Source organism: Notothenia rossii, assembly GCF_949606895.1.
Source record: "Notothenia rossii genome assembly, chromosome: 10".
NCBI classification, from domain to species: domain Eukaryota; kingdom Metazoa; phylum Chordata; class Actinopteri; order Perciformes; family Nototheniidae; genus Notothenia; species Notothenia rossii.
In genome coordinates, this window is record NC_136908.1 from 43,554,849 (window position 1) to 43,575,633 (window position 20,785).

Here is a 20,785-nt window from a genome sequence, read left to right on the forward strand (position 1 = left end):
GTTTCCCTTACAATGAATAGTATCAAAACACTTCGTTTATCGTTTATCATATATATATATATATATATATTTTTTTTTTTTTTGTATATACAGTATGTGTATGTGAAAAAAAAGTATTCAGTTAAATTATCTTGGGAAAATATTGAAATAATAATTCTTAGATCTCACATTTATAGGAAAATTAAAAAGTGTGAGTGTTTACACAAATCTTGGCAAAATGTTTTTTTTTTTAACAAAAAGCAAAGTCAGGACAAAATTAAGTCCATCATACAGTCTTCCTATTTGTCTTTTGTATGCTGTGATACGGTTGTGAAAATAAAACTTTAAGGTCTGCCAATCCCGATGTTTAAGAGCTATTGGTTCTGCCTTTAAATATTTCTCGCAGTCGCTCGTCCCTGGCACAAGACAAGAAGTAATAAATCGACTCATGTGTTTATCAACTGCCTGGGTCTCAGTCTTTGTCCAGGGCACTCTTTTCTGAGAAGCTTTACCTGTAAGTGAGCAGAAAAAACATTTGTCAATTAAACAAAAAGGAAATGTGTAAGCTATAATTCCTCTTTGCATTCACTTAATTGGGTAGTTGCAGTCACTGCTAGGTGCCCTTTATGACCAATCGCTGACAGGCACAAGATTATGGCCTGTATTTTCACAAGATGAGCAAACTATATTATTCAATAAATATAGCCTAAAACATATAATCAGGTAACAAGCAACACACCTGCTGCAGCCAAAGGCAGGAAGGGACGCTGGTCAAAATGGCAGACTATGTGAAGATCTAAATTGCCAAGCTCATCACTATTTAATTACCAAGGAATGAGTATAGAAGACAACAGTTACCATTGGGTATTCCCTTTATATTAACAAATGTCATTAATTCAGCTGAAATCCCCAGCAGAGTTAAACAGTCTCCAGCAACAAAAGGCAAACTGCTGTATACAGTCTGCAGGACTGTAAACGTACAACTACACTTTGTTGTACCTGCAACATATGAATCGTACTTTGTAGTACAGACCTCTGGAGTCTCCAAAAGGTCTGTGGAGCTGGTATAATGAGTAAATAATTATTAATGCTAATAAAAAACAACATTGCCATGTGCTGTTTTTTGTGCACCTGTTATAAATGGGTGTGATTGAAACTACTGCAGTCAATAAAAGGGTGTCCGCTAACTTCAAGCCACACATATCTATATGCCACCGTCTATAACAATATCTTCCACTTAAGCTGTTGTCCAGAGCATCAGCAGTTTAAAGAGTGCAAAAGGGAAGATTGATATATTTTCTGACCAATTTCTGCCAAATGTAAAATAATGTAATTGAAAAGAACATTGTAAAATGTACCTTTTGAAGTATGTCTTACAGCATGGACTTCAGGCGATTCCTGTCCCTCTGCTGTTGGCAATCTGGGTGTCTTCAGGTTCTGAGGGATTTTATTCCCCTCAGTTCGTAGAATAGTCTCCTCTGTTGGGTTTATAAAAATGAAAAGCTCTTCATTAACTTTACTGTGGAAATGCTGACCATAACAAATAATATTGGAGAGGAAATTGATCACACTTGGAAAAGAAAGAACTCTTTTTCCCACTTCCATAACTGGTCATATTGCTGTGAACCTGACCAAAGGTATGTCATAGTGTATATACTGCAATTGTAGCAAACTAAAGTGTTTATGCAAGACCAATAGTAAAAGACAGAACAACAAATCTAAAATAAAAACGACCGCTAAACGTTTTTTGTGAATATTTTATAAACTGAAGCACTTATTTTTTCTACATTAAATTACTAACAACATACCATCAACGGCAGAAGCAACGTTTCCTTCCTCTATGTTCCCGTTACCTCCTTCTTTTTCTTCTTCTTCATCATCATCACTACCAAGAACTCTTTCTGTTGGAGATATACTGAGTACAGGTTAAACATTGTGAAGCAATTAGAATAATTGAGAAAAAAGACATAATGAACAAATAACATACGGCCCTATTGTGATTTCATCCAAGTTCTTTCCATGAAACTCTGCTAATCTCCCTTGCTCAAGTGCCATTCGAATTTTGCTGATCTTGGCAAGTTGAAGCGTCTTCTCCGATAGTCGATAGAATTCACGACGAATTCTAATATCGTGACCAAGAAAGTTTTAAAATAGAGAATAAAACCATACAATTTCATGCAATCACTACATATTATAAAACAAGACTAATGCATTTTCTCAAAGGAAACATCTAAATCTAAATGCATGTCAACAAACAACAGACTTCAGAGAGAAAGGCCCCCCCCCAATTAAATACTGTACACTATTGCTACCTTAACCTCGTGTTTCTCACACACTGAATACAGCCAGCTTAGTGGGGACATTTCACACACCATGTTGTGGTCACTTTTGGGGACCAAGTGTCTCTAGTTTGTAATACACTTAACACAATTTTTACTCAAGATCTGATGTAAGGTGTGTTGTGGGGACGTCGTAGGTATCCCAGAAAAGTGTGATTTTTAATCAAAAGGAATATCAGTTTAAAGGCCAAAGTTTGTCCTAAATATTATATTAACATTGGCCTTATAGAGGGAATTGAGAAAACCGCTAGGAAGTACTTATTCGCAATAGATATTCATCATAATATACTTTCATCATTCATTTATCTGCTTGAAGAAAAACAGAGGCAACAGCTAGTGATTCAGAAAGATGCTAAGTATAAAGCTAAGTGCAAAACATGGATGTACCTCTCTGTTGATGTTGGGTTTGTTAGAGGGCCCAGCATTCCTTTTGTCAACGTTCTCGCTCTCAATGGGACCATCAGGGTTGGAGTCTCTTGTCACAGGTGCCTGAAAATATATCACCATGGAAGCATTTTAAAATAGAGAATAAAACCATAGAATTTCATGCAATCACTACATATTATAAAACAAGACTAATGCATTTTCTAAAACAAAACATCTAAATCTAAATGCATGACTTAAAACAAACAACAGACTTCAGAGAGAAAGGCCCCCCACCCATTAAATACCAGTGTTTCCCCTACCATTGTCTTGGAGGGGCGCTGCGCCCCGCCAACGGAGCCCCGCTTCCCCCCTGAAATTGAAGGTGTTTAAAATATATATATATATATATATAATAATATATATAATAATATATATTGCACCAAATTGCAACTAATCTCTATCTACTGTCACTTTTCACATTGAACATGTGCTCTTTTATTAAATAAACTAAAGGCTTTCATTTTAAGTTATGAGTTTAGTGTTTTTGACCCTAAGAAACACTGATGCACTAATCAATAACAATAATCCACAACTCCTCTCTCTGCTCCAGAGGATTTAAAAAAAAAATATCCCAATAATATATATTTATATATAAAATCTCCTGTGGAAAACTGAACATGGGCAACTATACCACGTCCTGCAAGACAATATATGACATTTTCAATGAAAGGGGCCATTAGAATGATGAGTCCGTGGACTACAGTATATGTAATTCCAAAAGCAATGTGGAGATAAAAAGCAACTAACAGTTACACGATTCGATTATGTTAGAATATAATGATGAACACCTTATGTAACATCCTCTTACCTGTAATTGCATTGATGTATTTCACATCTAATTGGACATCTGTTGGGACTGACCCTTGGTGGCATTTCCAACTGCAGAGAAAGGTTACAAAGAAGGCGGTTATAAACCAAATTAATGAACTTTTATGTCTGAATCATTAATTGTATTACACTGGCAACATATATTGTGACTTACAATACATACTGTAGCCACTCCTTTGGAAAACGTGATGAAAACAAGCGTGGACTTGAAGCTAACTGTGAGATGGTATCGTCCGCTTTAGGGGTGGAACGTACCATTTTAACGTTTACAACTTAATTTGAAAGGGGACCTATCATGCCAAATGCACTCTTGTACGTCTTTTATACATGAATATGTGTCCCCGGTGTGTCAGGGAACTCACCAAGTGTCAGAAAATACAACCCTCTCTCTTTTCCTCTATACCCAAATCTAAAAAAAAGGGTCTGAATGAGAGGTTGGGCCACGGCTGGCCATTGCCGCTCGAAAGCGCTGGAGACGCTGTAGTACATATGCCAGGCCTGTAAGTGGCGCTGTAGTCTGCCACAAAAGCAGCGAACAAGACTTCCTGCGCATGGTTGCCATGGTTGCCCTTCTGTTTATTCTCCGCTATGGCTCTTTTTCTCCCTCCCAGAGGCAAGCGTTTGCGCCTCCTGCTTTAAAACAAAGGACTAATGAATCTTATATAATCATATTTAAGGGATAATAAATCAGCATGAAAGTGTTATTTTCCCCATAATGACCAAGTCGCTGCACATTATCCTGCTCATTACATGGCCACATTCTCAACAAAGTAATGATATGACTCCCAATATTAATTGAAATGCTTTTATGGATTTAGAAAATGATTTTATTGATTTAAAAAATAGTTGTATTGATTTAAATTGACATGCATCCGCTAAGAAAAATAGTCCGTTGTTACTGTTTGAACTAACGTAGCAACGGCAGGAACTGCTTCGATAGCGTTTTTGAGGAGCTTTTTGATTACAGATTTGAAAACGTTGTTGCTTGCTTTAAAAGTAGCACAATTCATTATGTCAAACCTTGGAAAGTATCTAGATATCCCTGCCCTAATGCCAAAGTAACTGGCAACTAAATATGTGTCGCCGTTTGATGTCTATGTCTGGACCGTTGCGTAAAAAGGGTTTCAGCCCCGTTACTTCTCTTTTTACTTCTATAAGAATAAAACACGGAGGACGGAGATCTCTTTTTCTCCCCCTCTTCTGACAGTCCAGCAGCCATGGGCGCGGGAAGGGGGGTGCTGAGAGCGCTGCAGCACCCCGTAGCGGCAGGCAGGGGGTGCGGAGCTCCCCTGTCTGAATTATTATTTGACGGTTATTGCTGCTCCCGCTGTCCATAATCTGTGTAATATGTAGCCAATAAATTCCACATTGTTGGTAAAATAATATTTTGGCCTGCCCCGAATGTTTTTTCTGTAGCCCCGGACAATTCTACCTCAATAATATAATACATTAACCGTGCTTTACGTGAACCTCATCAAGACACTAGAAAGGACGGCAGGACTGTAATTTCCCGTGTTCAGTGAATGCAACAGAGGCAAGACACCAGACCAATCAGAGAGTTGCATGGAAATAAAAGTGTGCTTGTGTCATTCAAGCTCGCGGCTCTGTGTGTGTGCGGAAATAGCGCATTTACTGTGTGTGAGAGAGGGGGAGAGAGAGAGGGACCGGTGCCAGCAGCAGGGACCGTGTTGTTAGCATCTGGTTAGCTAGCTACACTAACGGACATACGGAGCTGTTTGTTCCACAACAAGCTGGAGGAGAGCTCTCCTCTCAGACTGAGAGGCTCAGGTGAGCTAAAGGACTCTCTGAGTGTTTCGATAGTTAACTTTAGTCTAAGTTATCTCAGTGGGTCTCAAACGGTTTGGTCAAAAATTATTCAAAAGATTATTTCCGCGGCACACCTTAATTATAGTTATAAAAAAAATAAGAGAATAAAGGAAAAGCAGTTATGAAATACTATATGGCAGTAAAACCAGAATACAGTTTGAAAGGGGAGTGATTTGTAAAATATCCAGAAAGAAAAAGAACATCTGCTTACAGTTGTGTTTCATCTGGGTGTTGAGCGATGTATCCATAGATCTCTTAATGTTGCTCTCAAAGTGCAGCAGATTGATGCTTTTAACTTCAATATTTAAAAAAAATCTTCCCGGGGGAGCATCCCCCCGGACCCCCCTAGAGGAGGTGAGGTCCGCTCCCCACTCGTAAAGTGGGGAGCGGCCTATATGCCGTGAGTTGATTATCGAGCCTTCATTGTAACAGTCGCGGGTTTACTGTGTGTTTGCGTGTGGGGAGTTTTTTTGTGCGTGCTCTATAGTGCCCGTAATAGTGTTCACTGGAGTCCAGCACCTCAGCACCCCCACTCAAAATACCTTCCCGCGCCTCTGCCAGCAGCTGATCTCAAAGCTCCCCTCTCCTCCAGGGGGTGTGGTCAGCTGCAGCTCAACAAAATGGTGACCCACGACCTGGTTCCAGAAAGACGATTGGGAAATCCCGTCTTCGAGTCCGAGGGAATGAAGGACGGTGGAGACCTCCTCCGGATTCCTATCAATACTCACAGGGCCAAAATCAAAAGGTAAGCAGAAGCCTGTTCTATAACTACCAAGATAAAAATATGTATTACCCATTAATTAGAGATTTAATTTGTTACAGTATCGATCTACAGTTTAAAGGGAGAGTTTTAGTAACCACTCAATAAAATCAGACAAATATTTATTTATATAGGTCATGATGAAGGGAAAGCTAGTTCTAATCAATTTGAGGTATTGGTTTCACCATTGTAGCATATGTTACTACAGGAGAACTTTTTATGGGGAAATAACTTTTGTTTGTCGTCCAAAATGTAGAGTTTAAAATAAAAAATAAAAAACAGCACATTTAATTTTGAAAAAGCAATATAATTGGGAGTAAAGAAATGTGGGGCCTTGGATCACCCATTGTAAAGGTGCATATTATTGACAACCAATAGGGAGAAGGGGTCACTCAACCCACCCTGCAGTGGTTTTTTAAATCTTACTTGCAGCTTCACAGGGAGCGCACGGCACCAGATTATGAGTTTAAAAGACGAGCGTCACCACCTCCTAATGGTCATCCATTTAATTAGTAATGACCTGAAATGTAGAGATGTTAAAAAGTACAAACTTATCTACCATAAGTGATAATTCCTAAATTCAACTACAAACCATTGATGAAATGACTTTTGTTTTTAAACCCTTGATAAAGGAAGGAGTGATTGTTACATTTTTGGACACCCAAGGTTCCACGCACTGTTAGGGAGGTTAAACGTTTTTCTTTAAGTGGACAAGAATTGAAGATAAATTAATATAATGAGTTATGGAATACATAGCAGAGCTTTACAGATCCTAATAATGTTTTGACTCAAGGAAATAATTATATGCACAAGTTTCTGAAATAGATCTATTAGACATTTTAATATAGATTAGGTGTTAATAAACTGCAGTAGTAGTACTATAAGGACGCTACATTTTTGGCTAACAAATTTCAGGAAATGTGGGAAACAGCTGTCCCAATGAAAAGTTAGAGATATCTTGAAAATTATAGTTGTAATCGGGAATTAATAAATGATGTCACTCGATATATGACATTTCTTTGAAGACAAAGGATTCTGGCCTATGCTGAAATATCAAAGTCTCTGCAGAGCACGACACATGGCCCAAAAGACTGAGACCAAATTACCTTTGACCCTGACTGACAATGTTACTTGATAAAAGCACTGTCAATGACTGACTCTGGGGTGAACCTGACCAAACTTGACTTTACAACCTGACAGTGTGAGTGTGAATGTATGTCTGCATGTGATCAGTGTAACTGCATGATTTAAAACAATAACTAACAAGCATGTTTTTGAACACATTATTCTGGGGCTCTGTGGGAAATGAGAGGTCTCTTAAAATTCCACAAAATTGGAAAACCGCACATGTAACCCGTTTCTAATCTACTTGATGATATTTTACTCCAACAGGCAGTGGCAGTTTGCAAAATGTGAAGCTCAAACTAAAATCTGAAGATTCTGTTTCTTTTAGGACTGAAAGATGGAGAGAAACACTTCTTTTCACTGGAGTGTTTACAGTGGAAAAATAATTGATGTAAATTTGTGAAAAATGTTTGGTATTTTCTTATAATCAATGGTTACCTGAAGGTTTTCTTCCCATACAGGATTTTGTTACACATGACTTCATGTGTAAAAAGGGGGAGTGTGTGTATATGTATTATATCAACATGGCTGTAAAATTCAAAATCTACATTTTTAATTTAGGGATTGAAAGAAACCTGCCGCCCCAACTCGGATGTTCAATCTGACCATTGATTGACAGTTTTAGAATGAACCTGCTCCATGTCTATAAGATACTGTTTGATGAATGTTGACATGTTTCTAAATATTGATTGAATTATAACAGGTAACACAGATGCAGTGGCCAAGGGGCTACTGTGAGAGATGTAACTCCAGAATGGGAATACCAAAGAAGTTGACCTGTGATGATGAAACAATTTTGTAATGTGGATATTTTTAACATATATTAGAGTAAGTGGGATTTGAAATGTAGAACCAACATATTACAGTTAAGTTAAGCTAAAACATAGTAATGTAATGAGACAGAATTTAATTTAGACAACATTCTTTCTCTAGCCTGGTAAATAATTAGAAGTAAAAGCCATAGACTTCATTGTTTAGGTCATTATGGGGATAGAAATTAACACAAGACTAGTTTCACAAGGGCAATTTAAATTCATAATAGAAAGATATTTGATGATAGTATGTTGGAATTCTGTATTCATTTTCAGCTCGATAATATCTAAGCACTGACAGGTAGAAACAGTATTGCCAGGAAATCATTCACTTTGACGGTATCATGATTTTAGTTGTTTTTTAATCCATAACATGAGTGTGTTTCTTTACCAGAAACATGAGTAGTTCATTATTATATTTAGATTTTAAATAGGATTTCAAGGATTTGATTTAAGAATAACCCAGTTGCTTATTAGAAATTCAGAGCTATTGAAATATGTGATTTAGTTCACCTAAAGATGTTGGAGTTTTATTTTGTTGGCACAGTCCAAGTATTAAGATTCTGAAGCTGCACTGGCAATTAGGAGGTCTACAATTAATTTAGAAAACATTAACATTAGAAATAATAAGCACAGCATTTATCATTTACAGAGATAAGAAAATACATACATGTGGTTTAAACAGAAAATTAAGATGAAGAGAATGTGAGATGTGTTTGCAATATATTGTTCAAATATAGCATGATATGTCCCCTTTAAATATAGTTTATAATTGATTAATAATGCCTGATATCATATGAAACTAGGATGGGGACTTAAAAATCGTAATTAAACGTCATACTTACTGAACACACTGCTCGCTCCACTCCTTTATGCAGTCTGTCCTCATTAACTCTTCAATGTTTTGCACCTGCACGCAGGCAGCTAAACAGTCAAGCTAGATGGGAGGAATCTGAGTACAACTTCCTGTACACTTTCAAGTTAAAACCGGAAACCACATTTACACACAGGGACCTTTGCTTTTTTCAGTGTAAAATTGCGCTGCAGCCCGCACTCTCGGGGGAATATCTCCGCAAAGGAGCCAGTTTAAGTTTCACTTTCACTTGCACGATATAGCCCAGGGCCACACATTCATCAGCCATTTTGAAGCTTGTTTGTACCATTTTCAGGCGATTTCTAATCTATTTTGGAAAAACTATGTTTTTTCAAGAAGCGTATAAACCAGGGGTGTCCAAAGTACGGCCCGCGGGCCAACTGCGGCCCGGGATCCATTTTTTATTGGCCCGCAGCAAATTATAAAAATAGAATAGAATGTGGCCCACACATGAAACTTGCACTTGACTGTATTGTAGTTCTTAGTTTGACCAGTAGGTGGAGCTACTCACTAGCTGCAGTCCTAATGCAGCTTCTCCACAAAAAAAAGTTTCAAATAAAAAAAATCCGCGACGACAAAATGGCAGAACCAAAGAAACGCAAGATAGCAAATGGATGCAGAAAATTTCAAACACAGTGGGAAAATGAATATTTCTTCAAAGAAGTCAGGGGGAAATGTGTCTGTTTGATTTGCAATGAAACGGTTGCAGTGATGAAAGAGTACAATGTACGACGACACTACGAAACCAAGCATCCGACCTTCACGTCCTACACTGCTGCTGAGCGAGAGGAGAAAGTCAAGCAAATGGTAGCTAACCTGCAGGCTCAACAACAGTACTTTTACCGTGCTAACAAAACACAAGAAAATGCTACAATAGCTAGCTATGAGGTAGCTCAACTCATAGCGCGCCACGGGAAAGCTTTCTCAGATGGTGACTTCGTTAAACAGTGCCTCATTAAAGTCGCTGGAATAATGTGCCCGGAAAAGGTGCAGGAATTCAACAACGTGAGCATGTCCAGAAACACAATTGTGCGGCGAATCGAAGACTTGTCAGCTAACATATACAAAATCAAGTGTCACATAAAGCTTGTGCTTTTGATTTTTACTCGATTGCATGTGATGAAAGCACAGATGCCACAGACACCGCACAACTGTTAATTTTTTTGCGGGGAGTTGACGATAACTTTTGTATTACGGAGGAGCTGCTTGATCTTCGGAGTCTAAAGGGCACAACGGGTAAGGACATTTTTGAAGCCGTATCAGGTGCAATTAACAAGATGCAACTTAAATGGGACAAGCTGTGTGGAGTTGCAACGGACGGGGCTCCCGCTATGACAGGCGAGCGCAAAGGAATGGCATCTATGGTGTGCGCCAAGGTGCGAGAGAGTGGAGGCGAGGCTGTAAAATTGCACTGTATCATCCACCAAGAAGCTCTCTGTGCCAAGACAGTCCAGCTTGGCGATGTGATGACCACAGTTGTGAAAACTGTCAACATAATTCGAGCACGAGGGCTCTACCACAGAGAATTTCAAGCTTTCCTATCTGATGTCGATGCTGAATACGGGGACGTACTCTATCATTGTGATGTGCGCTGGCTTAGTCGCGGCTCCGTGCTGAAGCGGTTTTATTCCCTGAGATCAGAAATTGACCAGTTTTTGAAAGAGAAGGACCGACCTCTTCATGAACTGAGTGATCCTCTATGGTTGGCAGACCTGGCCTTTCTAGTTGATCTTACTGGTCATCTTAACTCACTGAACAAGAGCCTACAAGGCAAAGACCAGCTCGTACCACAACTTTATGCACACATGAAAGCATTCTGTGCGAAGCTTCGTCTTTTTGAGACACAACTACGCAACTTCAACCTTGCGCACTTCCCTACGCTGTCCGAAATCAAATGTGCTCATCCAAAGGCCGACCTCTCAGCTAAAAAGGGGAAATATGTGTCTGTGATCACAACTCTTATGACAGAATTCAATCAGCGCTTCCAAGATTTTTCTGTCATTGAGAAAGAAATCAAGCTGTTCTCAACTCCCTTCCTGATGGATGCAGAAGAAGTGGAAGAGAGTCTGCAATTAGAACTCATCGAAATGCAGTGTGATGATTCTCTGAAGAATCAACATCAGCTCCTCTCCCGACCCGACTTCTACCAGAGCTTGGAAAAGGCCAAGTTTCCTCTGATGCGACGCCACGCAAAAAGAATGACGAGTCTGTTTGGCACAACATACATATGCGAGCAAACATTTTCTCTGTTAACTCTGAACAAAAGCAGATTGAGAACCAAAATGACCGACAGCCATCTCTGTGATGTCCTTCGCATCTCAACCACCAAACTTACTCCTGACCTGCCAGCCATCCTTCAGTCCAGAGCGCAGCATCACTGCTCCCATTAAGTGCAACGCTGTTCCCATTGTAGGTGAGTTAAAATATATTACACAGTATTCATGTGTTCAAAAGCCCAATTACTTAATAAATTCAGTCAATTAAAGTTGATAACATTTTTCTAAAAAACGTTAGCTGAGGTGTTAACAACCGCAATAAATTATTTGCATAACTAGGTTAAATAAAGCCTACCCTTTCCCTTGTCCTGTTATTTTTCCCTCTTTATACAGGGCTGTGAAGGGGGTCCCCATCCTGACAAAGAAGCAATCTGAGGCTGCAGTTTTGAGAATGAGCTGCCAACCCTTTTTGTAAAAAAAATTAAAACCCATACATAGAAAGATGTGATGTATAAAGTTTTTTCTTTAAGTATAATAAATTATCAAGAATGATTTACCTACATTTGATTGATTGATTTTTATTACTGTTAATACACTAGAGGTGAGGCGATATACCTTAACTTTAGTGAGTGGCCCAACCTTTCGCATATTTTTCTGTATGTGGCCCTCAGTGAAAAAAGTTTGGACACCCCTGGTATAAACCAACAATGGATGTCTTTTATGAACATTTATCCATGTTGGAAGTAGATTTAGGTGTTCTAGGAGTTATATAGAGATCACAGATCTAGTTATGCATCCCATTAAGCATTGCATTAAGTCTGTTGACGAATCCGAGGCTGTTGTTGGGGATGCATAAAAGTATATATTTTCTTATTGTAGCTAGATCATGCAGGCCAGCCAGAGCCTGCACTGGAGGTGTAGACAGTGTACTGGGGCTCTCTGGCTTGTTTCTGACAGAAACTGGTTTGGCGAATGGCACAACTAACCTTCTTGACACCATGACTTTTTTTGTAAATATTCATCGTCCCAAGAAGCCAGATCCAAGCCATTGCTTAAAGAGATTCAGTGTTTTGCCTTTTTCTCTCCATGAAAGCGCTTTACTTTTGTCATTTTGATATTTCCTCTGAAAGAGTGATTTTGTTTTTTGCAAGTAAAGATTATTTTTCTTCAAACCTTTTAATCTCTGGGTTGTGCATTTGAGTCCTCCAAACTATTGAGTCAAGGTTCCTAACAGAACGAACTGACCAGTATGGACTCAGCCAACCCCAAGACGCTCCAGACCGCCCTGTCTGCACAGGGAAACATCATCTATCAGCACCAGGAGCAGCTAAGAACCTTTAGCCATGGAGTGAAAGACCTTTCAGATCGCCAGGAGGATTTCCAGACCTCTGTCACATTACAAGTGAACCATCTGGCAGAACAGCTCCACAGAGTCCTCACTCATCTAGAGGCAACTTCTACAGCTCCGATTACTGCTACGCCACCTGATGCCAATCCTGCTGCTAATCAGGCCGAGGTCAGTTTCTCTCCTGTCCCACTGCGGTTGCCATCGCCAGAAAAATATTCAGGTGAATCTGGCAACTGCAGAACCTTCCTAGTCCAGTGGGACCTGCATTACAAACTTAACCCAGCCGCGTTTGTGTCAGATGAGGCTAAAATAGCATTTATGGTCTCCCATTTAACTGGCAGAGCTGCCGCATGGGCCACGGCAGAGTGGTCAAGAGACTCCAGTATATGTGGATCTTTCATAGCATTCAAAGACACTATGAGCAGGATTTTTGATCTTACCTCACCTGCCGGTGATGCCAGCTAAAACAGCACCCACGGCCAGTATTAGATTATGCCATAGAGTTCCGTACCATAGCCATAGACAGTGGCTGGAACACCCCAGCATTAACCCTTTGGAGTCCTGGGCTAATTTTGCCGTTTTCGCATACTTTTGATTTGTCTTACTAAACCCCATTAAGAAATGTTTGGCATGTCAATGTTTGGTATCCTTTTTTTAAGGATAACCTCACCTATATAACCTGATAGTTATTTCTTTCATTTTGAGATACTATATGAACATTTTGGACCCAAAATCACAAAAAAACGTAAAAACAGATTTTGAAAATGATATTATTTTTCATATAGGTAACACAAACATACACAACGAAACCATTTGAAAGCTGGAAATATATACATGGGATGTCACTATGATAATGTGAAAGTTTGATTGAGGTAGCATGAACCTATATATACATTTTATGAACAAATAACAGGTGTATCCATAGGCTTTTTTTTCCTAATTTCTCAAGCTCTGTCAACAGTGACACAGTAGGCACAACAAAACATTTAAAAGCTTAAATAATGTACATGGGATTTCATTCTGATAAGGCAAAAGTGTTATTATAAATATAATACAAATATATATATATACACACATTATGTACAAAAATCTGTTTTTTCTGTCTTTATCTGTGCCACGCTTCACAGTAGTTTATGTCAACTACGACACAGAGGGCAACATCACAGGCTCCTCCTCCTCCTCCATGTCAAAAAACAAGCTTATAGCTTGACTCACGTTCAGAGTTCTCTTCATCATAGTTGAATCTTCAAAACTCTAAATCTATCTAACTATATCTAAATTCTCAATGTTTGTCTGTCACTTTACTTCAATCGCAGTCTCCCGCCGTCTCTCTTCGTCTCCCGCCGCCTGTCTTCGTATATCTTCGTCTCTCTCCATTTCCCGCCGTCTCTCTTTGGTTCCCGCCGTCCCTCTTCGTCTCTTTTCGTCTTGCTTCGTATCACTCCGTTTACCTGATTACCTCACCCCCCCCCCCCCTGGTAAATACATCCTGTTGAGCAGAATCTACAGTTTCCAGTATTTTCCGTTTGGTAAAATGATAAAATACGGCGAAGATATTAAAATATGTGCTTCTATTATTCATACTTTTGAAATATATTTGTATTAACTTTATATTATCGTATCTCCGTGTTTATTGGGTCTCTTTGCATGAAACAAAGACTGGCATATAGTTTCAAGCCAGTACTTTCGACAGAAATACACATATACATCCTGTTGAGCAGGATCTACAGTATCCAGTATATTCCGTTTCGTAAAACGATCAAATACGGCGAAGATATTCAAATATGTGCTTCCATTTTTCATACTTTTGAGATGTATTAATTTTATATCATCGTATCTCCGTGTTTACTGGGTATTTTTGCATGAAACAAAGACTGGGATATAGTTTCAAGCCAGTACTTTCGACAGAAACACACGGCAATGTTGTCCGGACTGTTGTTTTTATGCGGCACCAGCTTGAACAGGTTATGTGATCTGATCACGCCGGCGTGACGTTCGACTCCAAAGGGTTAAAAGACGCCTTCCGGAATGGAATCTCTGAAACCATCAAAGACCACCTGGCTCCATTAGAACTACCACAAGACCTTGAATCTCTGATTTCCATGTCTATCCGAGTTGATAACCGCCTCAGAGAAAGAGAGAGAGAACGGCGCCGAACTGCAACAAGACATCCCATCCACCAGGGGCGCTCTCTGGGTAGGCAGCCTTCATGGGATCCCTTGTTTCACTCTTCATCAGGCCCAGCAGGAGCAGCGCCATCAAAGGCACCGGAGGAGCCAATGCAGCTCGGAAGAACAAGGATTTCTCCTGAGGAAAGACGGCGCCGCCTGCAGGAGGGATGCTGCTTTTACTGTGGCCAATCGGGTCACCAGCAGGCGACATGCCCGGGAAAAGGGCATGCTCACCAACCATGAGGAGGGCGCTGGTGAGCAAGATTTCCTCTGACTATCCTCCTCACACACTCACCCAGGTTAAAGTCACAGCTAACAGTCAGACACATACTCTGGGGGGGCTAATTGACTCTGGGGCTGATGAAAGCCTCATAGACTGGGGTTTAGCTAAACGCCTTAATATTAAGACTGTCCCTCTCAAGCATCCCATCAATGCCAGCGCCCTAGATGGCAGACTAATGTGTAAAGTAACTGATTGTACGGAACCCATTCAAGTGACAATTGATAATAATCATGTAGAAATAATGCAGTTTCATCTATTCAATTCAGCACAACATCCGCTGATTTTGGGGTTTCCTTGGTTAAAGACACATAACCCACATATTGATTGGTGTTCAGGACAAATTAAGGGATGGAGAGGGAATTGTGAACAGACCTGTAAGTCCGGCTATTTTCTCCACCATGCTGTCACCAAAGCCCCAGTAACCCAACTCAGCTCAGAGACCATGTCCTGTAGAGTCCCACAAACTGTTGCAGTTTCTGATAGAAGCTCAGATTTTCCTGACCTTTCCAAGGTCCCCTCATGCTACCATGACATTAAAGAGGTTTTTAATAAAACCAAAGCTCTGTCACTGCCCCCTCATCGTCCTTTTGACTGTGCCATCGACCTGCTGCCTGGCGCACCCATCCCTAGGGGGCGCTTATAATCCATCTCGGGACCGGAGCGGGCGGCCATGGACGATTTCATCTCCTCCTTTTTGAAAGTGGGGATAATCCGTCTCTCTTCTTCACCTGCTGGTGCAGGATTCTTCTTTGTGGGTAAGAAGGATGGGTCGCTCAGGCCATGCATTGACTACAGCCCATTGAACGAAATAACTGTTAAGAACCACCACCCACCCCCGCTGATGTCTTCAGCATTTGAACTGCTTCAAAAAGCTAAAGTTTTTACCAAACTCGATCTTAGGAATGCTTACCACCTCGTCAGGATTAGAGAGGGAGACGAGTGGAAAACGGGGTTCAACACCCCAAGCGGACATTATGGATATCGGGTCATGCCTTTTGGACTATGTAATGCTCCGGCTGTATTTCAGGCTATGGTAAATGACATTTTGAGAGAGTATTTGAATGTTTCTGTTTTTGTGTATCTGGACGATATTTTGATTTTCTCCCCAGATAGTCAGTCTCATGTCATGCATGTCCGCCAAGTTCTCCAGAAGCTTCTTGAGAATCAGATGTATGTGAAAGCTGAAAAGTGCGACTTCCATGCAACCACTGTCTCCTTCCTGGTCTACATTGTCACCGCCAATCAGGTGCAGATGGATCCATCCAAGGTCAGTGCGGTGGCCAACTGGCCCACTCCTGATAGCAGCAAAAGAGTTCCTGGGGTTTGCCAACTTTTAGCGGAAGTTTATACGCAACTTCAGTTCTGTAGCCGTACCTTTGCATGCTCTCACCTCCTCTAAAGTCTCCTTTCAGTGGACCTCCCAGGCCGAGTCCGCCTTCCAATGCCTCAAGAAAAGATTCACCACGGCACCTGTGCTCACTGTTCCGGATCCCCAGAGACAGTTTGTGGTTGAGGTTGACGCATCCAACGAGGGCATAGGGGCTGTGTTGTCCCAGGGATCCTCCGAGGATAACAGGATGCACCCCTGTGCCTATCTATCGCTTAAGTTGACCTCAGCTGAAAGAAATTATGATGTGGGGAACAAGGTGTTACTAGCTGTCAAAGCAGCATTGGAGGAGTGGAGACACTGGCTAGAAGGGGCAGAGCAACCATTTCTTGTTTGGACTGACCACAACAATTTAGAATATGTGAGGAAAGCCAAGCGACTAAATTCACGTCAGGCCCGGTGGACTCTGTTCTTCAGCAGATTTAACTTCACATTATCTTTTCGGCCCGGTACACAAAACCGTAAGCCAGACGCACTGTCTCTTCTCTTTGAGCCTGAACATAATGCCAAGGAACCAATATCAATCCTTCCACTGAACTGTGTGGTTGGGCCGGTAACATGGCAGATAGAAACAGATGTGAAGCAGGTGAATGTTGTGAGCCCGGCACCCAGCGAGTGTCCAGGCAACCGCTTGTTTGTCCCTGTGTCTTTACGCTCTCACACGTCCAAGTTCACATGCCATCCGGGGGTCCGACGAACAATGTTTGCCATAAAGCAGCGGTTCTGGTGGCCGGCCATGAAAAAAGAGGTCTCAGAGTACGTGTCGGCCTGTCCAGTGTGTGCCCGGAATAAGACCTCTTCCCAGGCCCAGATGGGTCTGCTCCAGCCCCTCCCAGTGCCTCAGCGACCATGGTCGCACATCTCCATGGACTTTGTGACTGGACTACCGCCCTCCAAAGGTAACACTACCGTCCTGACGGTGGTAGACCGTTTCTCAAAGATGGCACATTTCATTCCTCTGCTCAAACTTCCCTCTGCCAGGAAGACGGCAGAGGTCATGTTAACTCACGTGTTCAGAATCCATGGTTTCCCCAGTGACATAGTCTCCGACAGAGGACCACAGTTAATTCCCAACTTCTGGAAGGAGTTTTGCCAGCTCCTCGGCGCCACCTTCAGCTTATCTTCCGGTTATCACCCGCAGTCCAACGGTCAGACAGAGCGCCTGAACCAAGACCTTGAAACATGCCTCAGGTGCCTCGTGTCCCAGAAGCAGACCACTTGGAGCAATCACCTTAGCTGGATAGAGTATGCCCACAACACTCTCCCCTCGGCTGCCACAGGTCTTTCCCCTTTCCAGTGTGCTAACGGGTACCAGCCTCCTCTCTTCCCTGCTAATGAGGAAGAAGTCAAAGTTCCATCCGCACAAGCCATGGTCCGGCGCTGTCGGCGGGTTTGGGCCGGTGCGCGGCAGGCGCTACTCCGGACCTCGACCCGGATGAAGTCAGCGGCGGATCGTCACCGGCGTGCGGCCCCCCTCTACAGGGCGGGCCAGAAAGCCTGGCTCTCCACCAAGGATCTACCCCTACGTGTTCACTCCAAGAAGTTGGCACCGAGGTTTGTGGGTCCTTTCCCAATTTCAAGAGTCATTAACCCTGTCTCTGTACACCTCAAACTCCCCAGATCTTTGAGGGTCCATCCCACGTTTCACGTGAGCAAACTCAAGCCAGTTCGAGAGAGCCCTCTGGTTCCTGCCTCCAAGCCCCCTCCACCACCCCGGATCATTGAAGGTGTCCCGGTGTACACAGTCAGGAAACTTCTGGCTGTCCGCAAATGGGGCCGAGGACGACAATTCTTGGTTGATTGGGAGGGTTACGGCACTGAGGAGCGTTGTTGGGTCTCCTCAACTTTCATTGTGGACAAGACACTCATCAGTGACTTCTCTGATCATCACCCTGAGCAGCCTGGGCCGTCGGGAGTCGGCCCTAGAAGGGGGGGTGCTGTAGTGTCACGTCAATTATGTTAAGTTTTGTCATGTTTGTGATCATCACGTTCAAGTTAGTTTAGTTTATGTTCCACTTCCTGTTTTATTTTGTACTCACCTTGTCTCATTCCAGGTCCCTTTACTTCCTGCTCTGGTTCCTTTTCCCGCCATCGTCAGTGTCTGCCCCGCCCCTGATTGTTTCCACCTGTTCCCACTTACCTCATGTATATATTGTCCTGTCTCCCCTTGTTAGTTGTCGGTTCGTATTGTTCGTAGCCACCAGAGTTATCGCAGCTTCCGGTTTTGGCTATGCGTCAGTCTCACACACACACATGACCAAATAAGGAGTATGTGGGAGTTCCCCTCGATTCCATTGGCTCTGACGGTTAGAAAGAGATGTCAATAAGCAAAATCGAGCAAGGGGGGCCAGGTTTTTTTCTTTTGCTAAATCTCTCTAAAAAGGTCAAATTTGACTTGTTTTGTATCAATCTTGATACAGGGTACTTATTATATGTTGTAGTTTGGATTCCTACAGCTTTTATTCTACCATCCCATCATTCAAGGGTGGTTTTCACTATAATACATTTTTTGGATGGACACAATAATTACATTTTTTTTACTGTGTTCAATCTGAATTTACTTTAAAATCAAAACATCTATATAGTACAGCGGTTAAGCCCTCAAATCAAGGGAAATTGTGCACTTTTTGAAAGAAACATGAAACTTCTACCATAGTTAGTTTATATCATGAGGTTTATTTTTAGATGTCAGATTTGACCTCTGAGGCCCGGGAGAGGTCAGATCGGGGATGGCCACCAATAATATTCAAAACTGACTCACTTTGGAACCGAACACTGTAGAAAAACACTTAAGGTGTCATTTCCCACAAATGTTAGGGTGCCCATTCTGTTGGTGATACATTTGAGACCAATATAATTCAAGAAAATGCATTTATGTTAAAGTCAAGGTAAAAATATATCAAAATATTTATTTTTATGTACCCAAGAACATTCTTCAATTGATTTCTTTGTAGTCTCAGTATTATTTAGTTATAAGTTATTATTTCATGGGGTGTGTGGATATTTGTATGCATTCTCAGCACAGATTTATCAGCAGTTGACCCCCCTAGACCATTTCCACAGACTACCTGCAATACCACCGCGGACCACTGGTTGAAAACCCCATGCTCTAAAGCTTCAGTAGCCTACTTATTCGAGGGGTTGTTGCTAGACAACATGGTGAGAAGTATTCAGAAATGCCACTTCTGACACTTCGGACATTTGTAACAGGTAAAAAGATTGACTATGAACAAACAATATTATTAAAAACAATATTAATATTAATATATGCCTTTGAATGCGAATGTATTGAATTTGACTGTAGCCAGGAAGGAGTTTTCCTTGCTAGCTAGCAAGGAAAACTCCTAGCTAGCTAGCGTGATCAAAATAATTATCCTAGCTTAAGTAGAAGACAGTCTGGAACATTTCTGTTTGAGCTGAGTAGTTTAATGATTGAACAGAGTATTTTCTAGAGATGTCAACTTGGTTATTATGTCAAATTTGGGTAACATTTTACCTGTCATAACAGTAACAAAACACAGTCACGGACATGTCACGAACATGTCATAAACATTATGTCAATGTCATATATATATGACACATATATGTCATATCATTGTCATTAAGTGTCATTTGGTTTAACCTAACCCTACAAAAACCGAATGACACAATGACAACAGTGTTTAATACAATGTTAAATTGTTATCTTTTCAGATTCCCACGTCTTGCTGGAATTTTAACCCTCACCATGTCAAAGCGTCACAGCTTGATGGTCCCTACCCAGCCCTCGTTATCCAAGCAATCCAAGCCACCCCCCAGCACTAACTGGGACATTTGTGTCCTCTGTCAAGTCAAAACAGATGAACCTTTACAGTGTCCTCTCAGAAACAAATATAAACAGTCTTTTGGTAGTGGCTATGTATCCCTCACAGAAGACCTTCTCCGGTTCCATACCCTTCAGCATATGCCAATGGACCTCAACCTGGAGCGATTAGATGATGGAGATGGCATAGAATCCACTTTGAAGAGACACAAGGCAGAGTGGCACAAGAGATGTCGGCTAAAATTCAACAAAAAAGCATATGATGAGCTAAGTCGGGGGAAATTAACTACAGCACAACAACAAAGTACCTCATCTGTACACACGCGATCTGCCCACAGCCATTCACAGTCCACAGTACTTGCTTCTTTTGCAATGAGTCTGCTGCAGGTTCCTCAGGTTTGCATAATGCATCAACCTACAACATTGACAGAAATGTGAGGAAGTGTGCCCTTGAGCTTGAGGACACTGCTCTGTTGGCCAAGCTCGCAGAGGGTGACATGATTGCCATTGAGGCCAAGTACCATCATCGCTGTCTGTCTTCATTGTACAACAAAGCCAGGCAGGCTGCATCTAAACACAATGATGGAGATGATACTTGTCTACATGGC

The 20,785-nt window shown here is 41.4% G+C and overlaps 1 protein-coding gene and 1 long non-coding RNA gene across 2 annotated transcripts in view; both read right to left on the reverse strand.

The window, feature by feature from the left end:
* LOC307023219 (uncharacterized protein) overlaps positions 1-20,785 on the reverse strand; it is a 241,693-nt gene that overhangs the window by 132,031 nt on the left and 88,877 nt on the right. The window lies entirely within an intron of this gene.
* On the reverse strand, positions 141-3,623 carry LOC307021349. Its single transcript, XR_013803134.1, has 5 exons — positions 3,553-3,623; positions 2,706-2,807; positions 1,788-2,101; positions 1,338-1,457; positions 141-491 (listed from the first exon to the last, which is right to left on the reverse strand). It is a non-coding gene; the product is annotated as an uncharacterized lncRNA (long non-coding RNA).